This window comes from Dendropsophus ebraccatus, chromosome 5 (genome assembly GCF_027789765.1).
Source record: "Dendropsophus ebraccatus isolate aDenEbr1 chromosome 5, aDenEbr1.pat, whole genome shotgun sequence".
In the NCBI taxonomy this organism is placed as follows: domain Eukaryota; kingdom Metazoa; phylum Chordata; class Amphibia; order Anura; family Hylidae; genus Dendropsophus; species Dendropsophus ebraccatus.
The window spans coordinates 64,587,964-64,602,695 of NC_091458.1; the positions used below are offsets into that span (position 1 = coordinate 64,587,964).

Genomic DNA, 14,732 nt, shown 5'->3' on the forward strand with positions numbered 1-14,732 from the left:
ACAATATTCTAGTGTAGCTGGACTAATTGACGATTGAGAAAGGACGGTGAAAAAAGAAAAACTGTGTGTGAACAATGAAAAAAATAATGTCCGCTGTTTGCAAATGACGTCCGGAAATAATTTACATGATCATTATTCTGAGGTCCGTGCAGATAACGTCTGTCATTTTATACATTGTGTGCATTGGACGTCCGGCATTTCATTGACTTCAATGCATTGCATTGCAGTTGGTTAAATTGCGGCAATAACGGATGTCTTTTAAAATAGAAAAAGTGGACGCCTTTTCCCTTTTTTTGACGTTGTGTGAACATAGCCTTAGACAGACTTCATAAAGCATAGCAGTATTCCCTGCTGCAAAATCATTGCTGTTCCTTTTCACAGAGCCAAGCCAAAGTTCTTGTTTATACATGTCTTACATAGGCAGCTTTCAACCATCGCGTCACAGAGAGCATAGTACACACAGAACACTCTGCAACGTCATCCCTCTCTCTACCCACAGCAAAAAAACTAAATAGTTAGAACATTAATTCATGCCTTAGAAGTGTTAGGGGCAGTAACAAAATGGAATAGGAGACATTTCCAAGTAACCTAACACACAGAGGAAATTTGTGCAACTTTAAGGGCAGGGCCAAAGTAAGAAAAAAAAGACAGGCTGTCTGCCAATATACTGAACTTAAATCAGGAAGTGAAAACAAGAAAAAATACGTCGCAGAAAGAAGCACGATTTAACACTGAGAGGAATAGGAAAACTGTCTTTGAGTTTTCTTACTTCATGCTTTATCCATGAGGGTCCTGTTTTTTTTTATCGATTTTTGGATTTTAATGGACTTGGATTGAACACATGTAGGGTCGAATTCAGTATTCCAGTAAACGCAGCGAGAAAAAGGAAGGAAACTGAAAGCTTGCAGGAGGAAAACTTCTGCTGTGGGGGAGGTAAGACTAAGCAGAGTTTAACAATGTTTTATGGCTCACTGTGTTTAGATCTTCTTGTCTCCGTCAGGGTGTCTATATGTTGCTTGTAAAATATTGTCATATAAGATACTGTACGTGCATTTGCCTCTACTGACACTAAGGGCTAAATGCCCCTTAAAGTGACAATGCAAGGAGAAAGTGTGGGCTGCTGTTCACATAAGGGTTCCAGGCTTGTAGATATTTAATGCTGATGCTGAGTGAAGAGAAACTGGAGGAGGTGGAGGTTTGACTTGAGAACTAAAATGCTTCTTATTGGAATCATGAAACTATTTCTAGGCCTCGGTCTAACATTGTGGTGACAAAATACTAATGGAAAAATGACAACCTCTTTCCTGTACTTCAAGAAGTATTTGGCAAAACACAGCAAAACACTTGTGTTGATAAAGAGGTTTACATTCATTTCCTAACATCAGATAAAGCTATGAGAGATGAATGAGAGATGAGAAAACAGGATCAGGAAATTATTACATTGTACCGCTGAGAGGGGAGCCCAATGGTAAAGCATTCAAGCACTGAAAACAAATCAGAGCTTCAGGGTATAACTATTGGGGTACAGAAGGCCCTGGTTACTAAGATATGTTGATATATATCTCTATCACTTCATACTTGGGGGGCCTGTGGCAAGCTTCAAGGTTAGAGATGAGCAAACCTGGAGCATGCTCGAGTCGATCCGAACTTTTGGCATTTGATTAGCGGTGGCTGCTGAAGTTAGATAAAGCTCTAAGGATATGTGGAAAACATGGATAAAGTCATTGGCTGTATCCATGTTTTCCAGACAACCTTAGAGCTTTATCTAAGTTCAGCAGCCCCAGCTAATCAAATGCTGATCGTTCGGGTTCAGATCGACTCAAACCCGAACCCGATTCCGATTCGCTCATCTCTATTCAAGGTACAACCTGCAGGGCTTGTACATTTACTAAGGCCTCATACCTATTGCAGCAGCACATGTAGAGGACCTGTTTAGAGTCACTTCAGCTGCAGATATTGCCATATGGCACCTTTTTTATGGATAGCTTATTTTAGAGGAAAATGCCTCTATAATTTAGCATCTGATGGAACAGACCACAATTTTCTTTTCATTTAACTATTCAGTACTTGGACATGTTCACATTTTATCTCTGGTTTAGGGCTGCAAATGTCAGAGATCTGTATTCTCAGCAAGTTCCCAATATTTACTAGCGTCAGTATTTTCACTTTTTCAACAATCTGTAGATAAAAAATTAAGATAAACGAGAACTGCAAAGAGAAGAGGTGACCACCAAAATATGAAGTGCACTGATACAAGTGCCACACACTGTAGGTGTATCAGAGGGTAAAGGCCCATATTGCTGAAACAGTCTGATGTGTCAGAATATACCCACACATGCTTAGCAATGAGATAGCATAACCTAGTAGCCTGGGGCATAGCTAGGATTCACAGGGCCCCATAGCAAACATTTTTAAGGGACCCCCCTGCCCTACGCACAACACAAAGCACTGCGTGCGTGTATATATATATATATATATATATATATATATATATATAGATAGATAGATAGATATATGCTTTACTGCTGGTGCACTAATAATCCCTGACCTCTGCACATTTTCCTTTTCTACCTGATTTCCAGCTGGAGAACAGAGGTCAGAGGTTATCAGTTCAGTAAAGTAGAGATCTCTGCTTGTTAACCCTTTTTTGTGTTGCAGCATGTAAGTAAACATTGGGTCACTTAACACACTACAGTAAATAAGGGGTTAAGCAGAGAGACACATGCTCTTACCTTCTTCCCTGGGCCCCCCTACTGCACGGGCCCCATAGCAACTGCCTACCCTGCCTCTATCGTAGCTACGCCACTGCTAATGTCTGTGTGGCTATGTACAGAATGGTATACATAGAATTTTTAAAGCGCTATTCACTACATTGTACCAATGATGTAAATCCCTCTTCCTTATAGGAGGAGACAATGCTTTTAATTAATTATGACTAAAAGGCCCTGTTACAGATGGGACTAAGAAGTTTCAGGTTATACCATTCTAAGAATGTCTGATGATCTAAAATTTGAGTTTAAAAGAATGTCAATAGAATTGCCGAGGTCCAGGTGTTGAGCTCCCTGTCTCACTCCCGACTAAAAGGGATACTATCACATCAATAAAACTTTTGACATGTAGTGGAGACACATCAAAGGGCTTGATCGGTAATGGTCTGGGTGGTCAGACCCCGACGGATCAGAAGTTGGGCCTGGGAGGACTGTGTGCCAGGCTCATTCTCCCCATGCTCTATGTTTGGTGCCATGAGACCGAGAAGGGCTGCCAATGAAATGTCTCAGTCACATACTGAGAGCAGGGAAAGCAGCACTGAGCCTTGTGGTTCTCTCCCTCCTTGAAAAATTCAATACTATAAGTATTTTGGTCTATATTCGGTCAGTATTTGGTCCCTATTTTGGAGTTAATTTATAGACAAAGCCGTAAGTGGATCTGAAACTCAGAAGAAGGTGGATATCTTTTCATTACAGTTTTTCTGTGATTGTTCCACTCTTGGTTTAGGCTAAAAATAAGCTCCAAAATGGAGACCAAATACTAAACACTGACGACCGTTAATTTTGGTGTCAAAATGCAGTAATTTCATGCAAATTACGGATGTAAGTTGCATAAAACACATACGTTTTGTCATTAAAATTATGGTCTTCCAAAAAAAAAAAAAAAAAAAAACAACAACCGCAAAACGGCCAAAAAAGCCAACAGACACTGTGTAAACATAGCAACATGTTACATCTGATTCCGGGGAAGCTTACCCAGATTCCTTTGATTCCCAGAGCAATTCTTCCTGTGTATGCATCCCCAACTCCTATATCTGGCATTGAAATTCACACCTTTGTAAGACTTTGGTATAGAATAAAAATTGTTAACGTGAACCTTTCAGCTCTCCTAATGTCTGAGTAAATCCTTACCTTTTTCCTTAGTAAATGCTTACCGTTTCTTAGAAATCTGGGCCGTGCCATTCCTCTGATATTCCTCCTTTGTTTCTAAACAAATAAATTGAGTATTAAAATTCCCCTTGTCAGTAGGGTTTGTCCCTTCCGTCTGACACTGTCAGCCCTGACTGACTAGTATCACACTGTGTGGGGATATGTTCCTTTCACAAGAGAAATGATAACACCCATTTGTCAAAGTATGTATATGTTCCCAGGAGATACTAGGGAAATTACACAATGCTTTAAGAACAGATACTAAAAAATTATTTTCTAGGAAATGTAAGCGTTTATCACAACTTTTTAGGGCTCTTTTTGGATGGCCACCATTTATAGCCACAAATATGACTGTATTATGTAAGCTATGACTGTAATTTGCATAACACAGTTGTATATTTGTCGTCACATAATGACAGCCGTATAAAAAGACAACCGTGAAATGGCAAAAAAAAAGTCATACTTATACCTCCCAACTTTTGCTGGGAAGAAAGAGGGACAGTCACGGTAATGTTCTATGCCCCTCTATAGCCATGCCCCCATAGTGTGAGAGACCCGGATTGTCTGTCACTGTGAGCGCTCATCAGGAGCGCTAAGAGTGAAAGGGTGTCTGTTAGCACCAGACGACGGCAACTCCCGCTGCCAATACGGGTGTGGAGGGGGTTGGCAAGACACATGAGGGCTGTCCCAGGACAGCGGGACATCACTCCAAAATCAGTACTTTCCCACTGGGTCAAGGACAGTTGGGAGGTATGCATACTGTGTACTCACCTACCCTATGCCTTCTCTACATGAGCGTATGGCAGTACAACCGTAAAATGGATCCAAATATGGAGATATCATGGGTTAAATGGCATTAATAATTTATTAGTATTCCCTAACACATGTTCTGTATAATAAATACAGATGGTCATCTTCTAGACAAGAAGTTTAAATTGAATTAGTAGATGACAAAATAAATAAAAATACCTATAAAATACGGATGCAATATTAATGCAATTTCAATCCCTCACCATAGACTTTAATGGATGTATTCCCTCTACAAAATGGAGTAGTAGAACTGCGTACAGAAAGTAGCAGAACTGCGTATTTAAAACATGTATGTATTTTACATGGCTATGTGAATAACCTTATAGATTAACATTAGTTCAGTATTATAGTTCACAAAAACTTACAGGATATGGATGCAAAATACGCTTGTGTGAAAGAGTCCTAAGAGTGCCAGAGGAAAAACCAGAACCAGGACCAGAAAGGAGGAATTAGAGGGTTTTTTTGTCCCAGAAAAGGAAATGATGTGATACCTGTCTACATGTTTAAATAATTAGCCTCGTAACAAAGTCTGAAAGCCAAATTCCTGTTACAGTATTATGCAATAGTAGTGACAGCTGCTCACTTACAGCTCCCAGCGCCCCCTGAACTCCACTTATTTCTGTTCTAGGCCACAGTTACTACTGTGAGCACATGAGGCAAGCTGAAGGATATATATATATATATATATATATATATATATAGAATAGTAACTGGAGTGCCATCCTAGAAAGTGTACCACAACAAATAGTGTGCCACAAATAAAAACTAAATAAGCACATAGGGTCCTAAGCCCACAAAGGCTCCCTCTATCTTGTAGCTTCCCCTATTAACAGTATAAATGGTGTGCTCCATACTAATGATAAAATATTGAATAAAATGTAACTTTTATTGAATAACAGTATAAAATATATAAAATGTATCGAGATACGTATAATAAAAACACAGTTACCAGGGTGTATGTTTGTTTATAAAGTATCACCACTACTTGTATATTCCCATCATCAGAGGACACAACAATGTAAGTTCAATAGTGCCTCTGTTATGTTGGTACACACAAATAGTGATCAACCGTGCACTGTAATTATTGCAGCTCAACTGCTATAGATGGTTATTGGCATGTTTATGATCACTACTTCCACTAGTTGGGTGCAGGTAGGAATCGGCTATACATGTGCTCCTCCTGTACATAGGATTGCATACTGCCGACCATATAAACCACTGTGGCCACCAGTGGTCATAACTCTCCAAATTGGAGAGGAAAAAAGACTACACAGCTATCCCCTGAGAAGGGATGACAGTCTGGGTGAGCCTCTATTTCAGTGCTAATGGCAATTACACCTACAAATTCCGTCTACTCTGCTTTTCCCAAACTAGTTATTCCCATATACTAGTGGACTATCTCTTATCACACACGCACTGATAACTGCTCTTTAAAAACTAAGGGGCAGGGGCAGCATGTGTCTCACTTTTTAAGGAGCAGTTATGAGTGCGTGTGTGATAAGACATAGTCCACTAGTATATGGGAATAACTAGTTTGGGGAAAGCAGAGTAGACGGAATTTGTAGGTGTGATTGCCACTAGCACTGAAATAGAGGCTCACCCAGACATATCAAAAGTTTTTATCGGTCATTGTGTTAGGTGTGGGATAGAAGAATACGAGACAGGTAAGGGTCTTGCTGTCACTGCCTACTTACCGCAATCTGCCCTAGGCGGCAGCAGGTAACTTGGCAATGGACCCTAACCTATTTGGTTGAAGCACAGAGACAAGACAGAACAAACAAACACAATAAATTTAAAGTCATCTAGCCAGGTCAGAAACTATCGGTCAAAGCAGTAAAAAATCAGGAGGCAGGGAGAACTGTTAGGAAGTCCAGCCAAAAGACAGAGAAACCAGGGAATACATAACCAGGATACAAAACGCTAGCTTAGTAAAACTCAGGAACAAGGCTCTATCGCAGGCAAGGAGGATGATGAGGGGAGTAGTCTTATGGAGGCTGGGCGTGATTAGCCCCTTCATTACCCTCCAGCCCCCAGCCGCTAACCAGAGTTGACTGGTGGTTCAGCTGAAGGCGGTGAAGCCCAAGAAGCCCCAATAACCAGGGCCGCAGTCAGCATGTCTCTGGCAACCAGCTGGGTCGGTTGTCAGGGATGCCGTTGGTGCAATTACTAACAACTGGCTGGGCCGGTTGCCAGGGATGCTGTTGCGGTTACAGTGAGCCGCATGCTCCTGTAGTACAGGGAGCGGAGCATGCCGGCCCACTCCTGACACAGAGTTTGAATGTTGAGTGTCCTTTAATAAAACAAATAGTACAGTGTTAAAGTTAAAGTTCTGCATGTGTAGCTAAATGGGTTGTCTGATTCAATTGTAATGAGCCATGATAAGCTAATGGAGGGAAGGTTATAGAGGTTGTATATGATTCAAAAAATATGATGGCTGCCATGGGATGGGTTTGGTAATGCAGCTTAGCTCTGTTGGTGACTGCGGTTACACTGCAAAACCAGAACCAGACAGACATTATAATCCTTATCAATATGTGGTAATCCCCTTATGTGATAATGCTTTGCTCCCAGTGTCCCTCATAGGCATAGGCAGGGGGACGTAGCATGGTCACATGTACCTCCATTTCGGCAATCTTATGGACAGACTCACCAAAGAGCATGGCACCACAGCTTGAAGGAGGGAAGCCTGATATAAGCTCTATGAGGTACACAGGAAGCTGCTGTCAGTATATAAAGTAAGAACACTTACAAATACTGTATACTAAGCAATTTTACTATAAAGTGGCACATCCCTTTAATATTATTTGCCTAAATAATACCATATTTTTCGGACTATAAGGCGCACCGGATTGTAATGCACATTATCAATGAGTGCCTGCTAGAGCATCTTGGTTCATATATAAGGCGCACTAGAATATAAGGCGCACCAGATTATAAAGCGCACTGGATTATGAAATGAAACAATTAAAATGAAATGGAAAAATTAAACAAAGCTCTGACCGTAAGCCAAACTTTATTTAACCCTTTCCCAATAACTGTCAACTTGTTTAGTTTTAACTGCAAATCAGTACACTAACTTTTTCAGTTCATTCCTCCACCACAAATCCATCAAATCCTTCATCTTCAGTGTCAGAGTTTAACAGTTGGGCGATTTCGGCATCAAGCATGCTCGGTTCCCCCTCATCATTATCCGAGTCGGTCTCGTTGCTGCTTAGCTCTTCAGTGATGATTTCAGCCTTTCTGAAAGCTCAGATGACACTGGAGACTGATACCTTCTCCCAGGCATCCACAATCCACTTGCACATTGTGGCATAATTCGCACGGCGTTGCTTCCCTGAATTGGTGAATGTGTGGTCACCTTCTGCCATCAAATGCTCCCACGCAGCTCGCAATTTCACTTTAATGACCTGTTGACGTCGATATCTAGCGGCTGGTGCTTTTTGGTCAATCCATCCAGTGAATGACGACAAGCACCGAAATAGTTTTCTTCACTTGGGCTTTGATAGTATCGGTCACATCGGCGCACATGGAGTCATAGACCAATAGGGATAGGAATTTGGGAAAAAAGCCTTCTTCAGCTACTCACTCATCTTCTCCTCATCCATTCATCCCTTTGGGTTAGCCTTGATGATGACACCAGCAGGAAATTTTTCCCTTTGGCAAAGTCTTCCTTTTAAAAATTACCATGGGTGGTAATTTCTGGCCATTAGCCTGACAGGCGATAACATCAGTGAAAAAAGACTGCTCATTTCCTGTGGTACGTATAGATACCATACTGGTCCCTGTTTTCTCAACGGTACATTTTACAGGGATATCCAAAGTGAGGGGGACCTCATCCATGTTAGTGATGTGCTGGATATTCTTTTCATTTATCATTTATCTTGGTTATGCAGTAGGTGTGGAAAATGGCCAGCTTCTCCTCATAATCCTTTGGCAGTTGCTGTCAGACAGTAGTTCTGGTGCGGATGGAGAGATTGCGCCTTTTCATAAAACGAAAGCACCATGAAGGATCTCCTCGAATGTCATTGATCTCCATGTTGCGCGCTAACGCTGTGGCTTTGAGGCGAATAGAGACTGGGGAGACGCTTCTACCAGTGGTTCTCTGTTCAATAACCAAATCCAATCTAAGATATGGGGAAGCTCACCAACAATACATGTAGAACAAGGGGTGCAGCTAAGTGTCCAAAAAGACAACCTTATAAAAATAAGCAAGAAAAAAGCTGGACACTATAATACAGCGCACGCCACTAGATCCAAACAAAATGCTAAATTTATTGGGACAAACAGAAAACACACCACAACAAACAACAATAAAATCAATAAAAAAAACCACATAGGTTATGTAGAAACTAAGCAGGAGGACAATATACTCTCCTACTTTACCAGGGAATCAAACATGTTAGTGATGCTCCACATGATCAAATGTAAACTGTAAAGTGCATAAAAATTATAAAATGGCTGGCAGGATACAAAAAAGATCTATGTATGAAAAAATAGTACACAATATAAAGAATCCAAAGTGCTACAGTGCAAACGTGCAAATAAGTCATTAAATCATTGTAAACACCAATATGAACCTCTAACATAGCAAGAAGTGCCAAACCGTATATGCAGCATTAGGTAAGTTACATGGGAGCAGATACTCTGGTGCAGACCCAACGCGTGTCGTCACACACAGTGACTTTGTCAGGGGTGGAGCTTAGGATGAAGTGGTGTCTTTTTATAGCAGAAATGAATTACATTATACATAACACATGATTATCAACTTTTACAATTACCTGTGAGACCCTTAGATGTGGAGAGAGTATCAAACAGAAGCACACACAAGATGGCGCCGGTGGCGTCTGTCATACCCTACTGCGCATGCGCCAGTCAAACATGTCATGTGATCGTATCAACATATCCCGTCCCGTACTGCGCATGTGCAAGTGACCCGTGTCATGTGACCGCATGCGTTCCACGCTGCGTGTCAAAGAGATGTGTATTCTATTATATGTCACATGATTAGTATGAAAGCATCAATTACAAAGTATAATAATCAATTCATCAGGGTTATATTCAAAAATACATAGCAATATTGGCGCATCCATTATATGATATCGCAATATCAGCGCATCCATTACACATTGCGTTCAACGTGTCCAATAGCAATATCGGCGCATTCATAGTCTATGGTTTACTCTATATGTCAATTGGCAATATCGGCGCATCTATAGTCCTGTTATATTGTACCCATCTTCCACCTGACATACTATAGGAGAACAATGTCCTGACAAAACAATGCCCTGACATACTATAGGAAAACAATCTTCCCTGATGCATTATTTCCACCTTGCGTACCATAAAGGTATATCACATAACCACATATCAACGATACCGAAGTTTCCCTAATGCATTGTGTTCCATCTTGCGTACCGTGGACCACATGTCACTTAATCACATATAGCCTCTGCACAAAAAAGAGACCCTTTATACCCCTCATATCTATTGGCATATCCACACTGACACATCATGCAATAGTTACAATAGTATAGCGACTGAGTCCCAAAGTCCGTAATAGAAATATGCCAGTCTGATAAACCTACATATCATGATAGATCACATAATAGAAATGTGCCAGTCTGATAAACCTACATGTCAAGATAAATCATATGATGTGTTATTAATTTGCCACATTGACCCAAGTCACATAATCCTAAATGAAGTACTTTCGTCATTATCCATAATTTATTATGACTACACAAAACACTTAATTCTCATGAATTTAGGTATATTCGCCCCATTACGTCTCACAAGTTGTTATTAACATGTCCACCATTGGAACATATCACTGTGGATACATGTACATTATGGTCCAAGATATCCACCTGATAACCCACTGTTCTATCTTGTCCTCCAAATGTGGCCATCTTGCTTTGTTTCCTCTGAAACTTACTTTGGTCTTCTTAACCTAGCGTAGGGCATCTTCTTGCTTCCTTCACTTACGCACCATAGATCCATTAATGTTGAATTATCTTGCAGCTGCTCTGTTTCTATGCTCTACTGTATGAAATCTGCATCACAAGCATGTCTCTTAACAGGAGGTATTTTTGAGGTAGTAGTAGGTATTATAATGGCTGAAACACAGATATTCCAGGGGCTTCTGCGCACAGGGCTTTACGTATCACCGCACTCAGTGACGCTCCTGACTACGGTGGCCGTAAAGGTATGTTCCGCCACTCTCCGCTACGGAATTCCGTCTGCCTCAGTGTGCCATAGCCAGGCTATGGCACACTGAGACAGGCAAAATTCCATGGTGGAGAGTTTCGCCGCGGATTTCCACCTGATTTACTCAGTTTGAACTTATGGCACCCTCACTCAAGTGAAGAATTAATTCACATATAAGGCGCATCGGACTATACGGCGCACTTTCGATTTCTGAGAAAATCATAGGATTTTATGTGTGCCTTATAGTCCAGAAAATATGGTGTGTGGCCCTGTAAACCTTAAAATTATCATGTACCTTTGGTGGTATTATGGTAATATGCTGAGGGTATTGTGTTTCTGAGTGGTGTAGTACAACCTTAGGGTTCACCTTCTGAAACCTACCTTCCTGTCACGGTGGGGTCCGAGGGTGCCGGGGCCCTTGTCTTCTTCAGCATTCACACAGGGACATATAATTTTTAATAAAAGTCTTCACACAATAATGGTGAAAGTATATCAAGACTTTACTTAAAGGATAACTATACACAATCCAATACAGGGGCATCTGATGATGGCAAACTGTTGGCTTGATCAGAGTCCTTAGCTTCAAGGGGAGGGTTTCCTTGGTTACTATAGCTTAGACTTGGTGGATAAATAGGATTTCAAAGAGACAGACCTGTTCCAGAGACTTTATAGCTTTCCGCCTTTATAAGGTGCTTGAATGTGAATAGGTGCTTGAAGTTACTGAAGAGACTTGACGCTGTCAACGCTCACTATCATGTAGGAGGAAGACACATGGACACACTGACTTGGAAGCCAGGAGGATGTGGACGGTGAATGGGAGACCCTCTATCACTTCACCAATCCGACAGCAGGCACTAATAAATACAGAGGATGTCCTGCTGAGACTTAGAAAACACGTATTAGTCCTTATGGCTGACTGGAAACAGGTTAGGGGGTTGAAGATGGAGTCTGACAGGATTACTGAGGTGACGCAGGGAGGTTAGATGTGACTCTGGCAATGCCAGACTACCAACTGTCACTGAGGAGACCGCACAGCCCTTCTGGGTAAAAGCGGAGCTAGCTTCCCCTGGCCAATCACTAGAGTGTGATAGGTTGCAGGGGAGGAGAACTGATCAAGCTCAACACTTATATTATAAGCGATTAATACACAACAACATATTAAATAAATACATAGCAGAAAACCATACCACTATAAGAGAGCTAAGGAAGAGCAGCAAATACATAGGCCCTAATACAGACTGTCTAAGGTTGCCAATAGCAACAATACATTTCCAGACGCCTGACAATAAATACCGTTCTGGGCCATTACAGTACCTGTCAAGATGTACACTGACCCAATAGTCGTACAGCAGATTCTGCCACCGGAAGTTTGAACCATGCACACTGTGCGCGCTACACAGGGTTATTGATAATATTGTTGCTTCCATAAATCACCACCTCAAAGTTAGGCCTTATTCCCACATCCTGTGCACAGTCTGTATATACCGACGGTGAGCAGATTATTGGAGATAATTGCACTGTGTGGCTGTGTCAGTACAGTATTGCGCTGTGTAAGCATAGTACCGCAAAGATTTAAACTGTTTTGGAGTTCCTGCCATCATAATAATACATGATGTTCTGATAATCCATTCAGTTGGGCACCATCTGTATATATGGACTGTGCACAGAAAACCGAAAGACTAGAAATGAAAAATCACTTGTTACAATGTAATCTTGCAATTGTTGCAAGGTTTTTTCTCCAGACAGTTAATTCAGGCAAAACTGCAGAGTCATCATAATCAGTTATATCAGTCATAGTATACATGTAAATAAATATACACAACACACATGGAAATGTGCAGCACAGACAGAGGAAATAATTATGCTAAAAGTGCGCAATCTCTATTGGTTCATCATAACGTCAAAAAGTCATCAGGTATAAGGTACACAACAAATAGGTGCAATGCAGTTTGCTCTGTACATAGTATTGCTAAATATAGGTAAGAAAAGTTATTCCTTTTTGGTACTATTACAGCTTAATAAAGTACATTGCGCATAAGCAGTATTAACTCCCATAAGCATAAAGGGAAAGAAACAAAGACTGTCCTTGTTTCTTTCCCTTAATGCTTATGGGATTTGATTTGATATGAATGAATGTAAACTAAAATGAACAGCCTAGCATCATTTTCCTACACACGTCAAGAAATATTGGATAACCACAACTCTGTGGCAGGGTCAGTGGTTGTCTTCCCTTAACATGGCCATACACCTTAATAACTGATCAATCGGAGTCAGTTACTTCTCCCATCTGGCTGGGGCTTATCTCTACCAGAACAAAGGATCGGGTGGTAATTTTCCATCACGTCCAACCCCTCTCTACCATCATTATCTGCTGGTGGTCAGTCAGGAGAACCCACATAATACTGTGTGGGGGGCCAAAACAGAGCATCATACTATAAAGGGTAATACTGTGTATGGAGCGCATAGGGGGCATAACACTGTGTTGGAGTCATAACAGAGCATAATATGATTGAGTAATTTAAGAGAAAAATATATAAAATCAAACTTTGGTGTTATGTTATTAGGGGTGTGGTATGCAAATAGGGCATGTGGCATATTAAAGGGCATGGCCTAAAATAGTTTATGACTAGTTTATGTTACCCCCTTATAGTGACCATCAAAGGTCACCAATTATATGTGGCCTTTCTGCATAATTTATAATGTAAAATAGAACATAACTTGTAAGATAAATGTGTTTGTTTGTTTGTTTTTAATATATTTTTATTGTGCATTTTAAGTATTTTTTTTTCAATATAAATGTGTTTTACCTGTAAATACTAAGTAGCCACTTACTGCATCATAAAACAATATGCATTTTAGATGCCTTACCCACTATTTGTGAATCCACTCTTTCACATAAGTGTAATAGTTATTAATAGGAAGCATTAACTAATGTGAGGTACATGATGGGGTCAAATACTATTAATGTGAGACACATAGGAGGACATGTATTAAGGTGCGTATCGGCGGAAAGTGCTGATTTGCGTAATATTTTATTCGCAAATGGCTGATTTGCAAATAAAATATTCGCATATGGGCACTTTCCGCCGGGTACGCTGGGGGGCGGGGAGCGTCTGTGGAGGGGGCGGAACGAGGGGGCGTGGACTCAGAGTCCGCGCGATTTATCTTTTGCTCTGGCAAAAGATACGCCGAAAACCTACTCCACCTTTCAGGTGGCGTAGGTTTTCTGCCGTGCACACCGACGGGCACGGGATTTATGTAGCGCCGGAGATGCGGGGACATTTTTAAGTCCGGCGTAAAAAAACGTCGGACTTAATAAATGTCCCCCATAGGGTTAATAAATTAGTGTAATAATATTAATAGTATGTGACCCCATACTAGTACTGTATGTGAGGAACATTGAAGTACTAATTTCCTACAGTACATGCTTCTCATTGTTCTTTATTAAACTATATGCTGTCATGTAGATATGGTTGATAAGTACTATCCAATAGCCAAAACTTATCTGGGCTTGCTGAAAAAGAAGCAGTAGCATGCCACTAAGGACCTCGTCTAGAGCAGTGTGATCCCCTCATGTCTGTGTCAGTGGCGTAGCTACCATAGAGGCAGGGTAGGCAGTTGCTATGGGGCCTGTGCAGGAGGGAGGCCTGGGGGAGAAGGTAAAAGTGTGTCCTTCTGCTTAACCCCTTATGTACTGCAGTGTGTAAGTGACCCAATGTTTACTTACATGCTGCAACACAAAAAAGGGTTAACAAGCAGAAGACAAAATTCTCCTCTGATAACCTCTGTTCTCCAGCT

At 41.0% G+C, this 14,732-nt stretch overlaps 1 protein-coding gene across 2 annotated transcripts in view; it reads left to right on the plus strand.

Annotated features, from left to right (window-relative positions):
* The first annotated feature begins 524 nt into the window (after nt 1-524).
* Nucleotides 525-14,732, plus strand: part of STAT6 (signal transducer and activator of transcription 6) — a 100,117-nt gene continuing 85,909 nt past the window's right edge. For both annotated transcript variants that reach the window (XM_069970394.1, XM_069970393.1), the window contains exon 1: nt 525-933. The gene's annotated coding sequence lies outside the window, so the exon portion shown is untranslated. The remainder of the gene's footprint in view (nt 934-14,732) is intronic.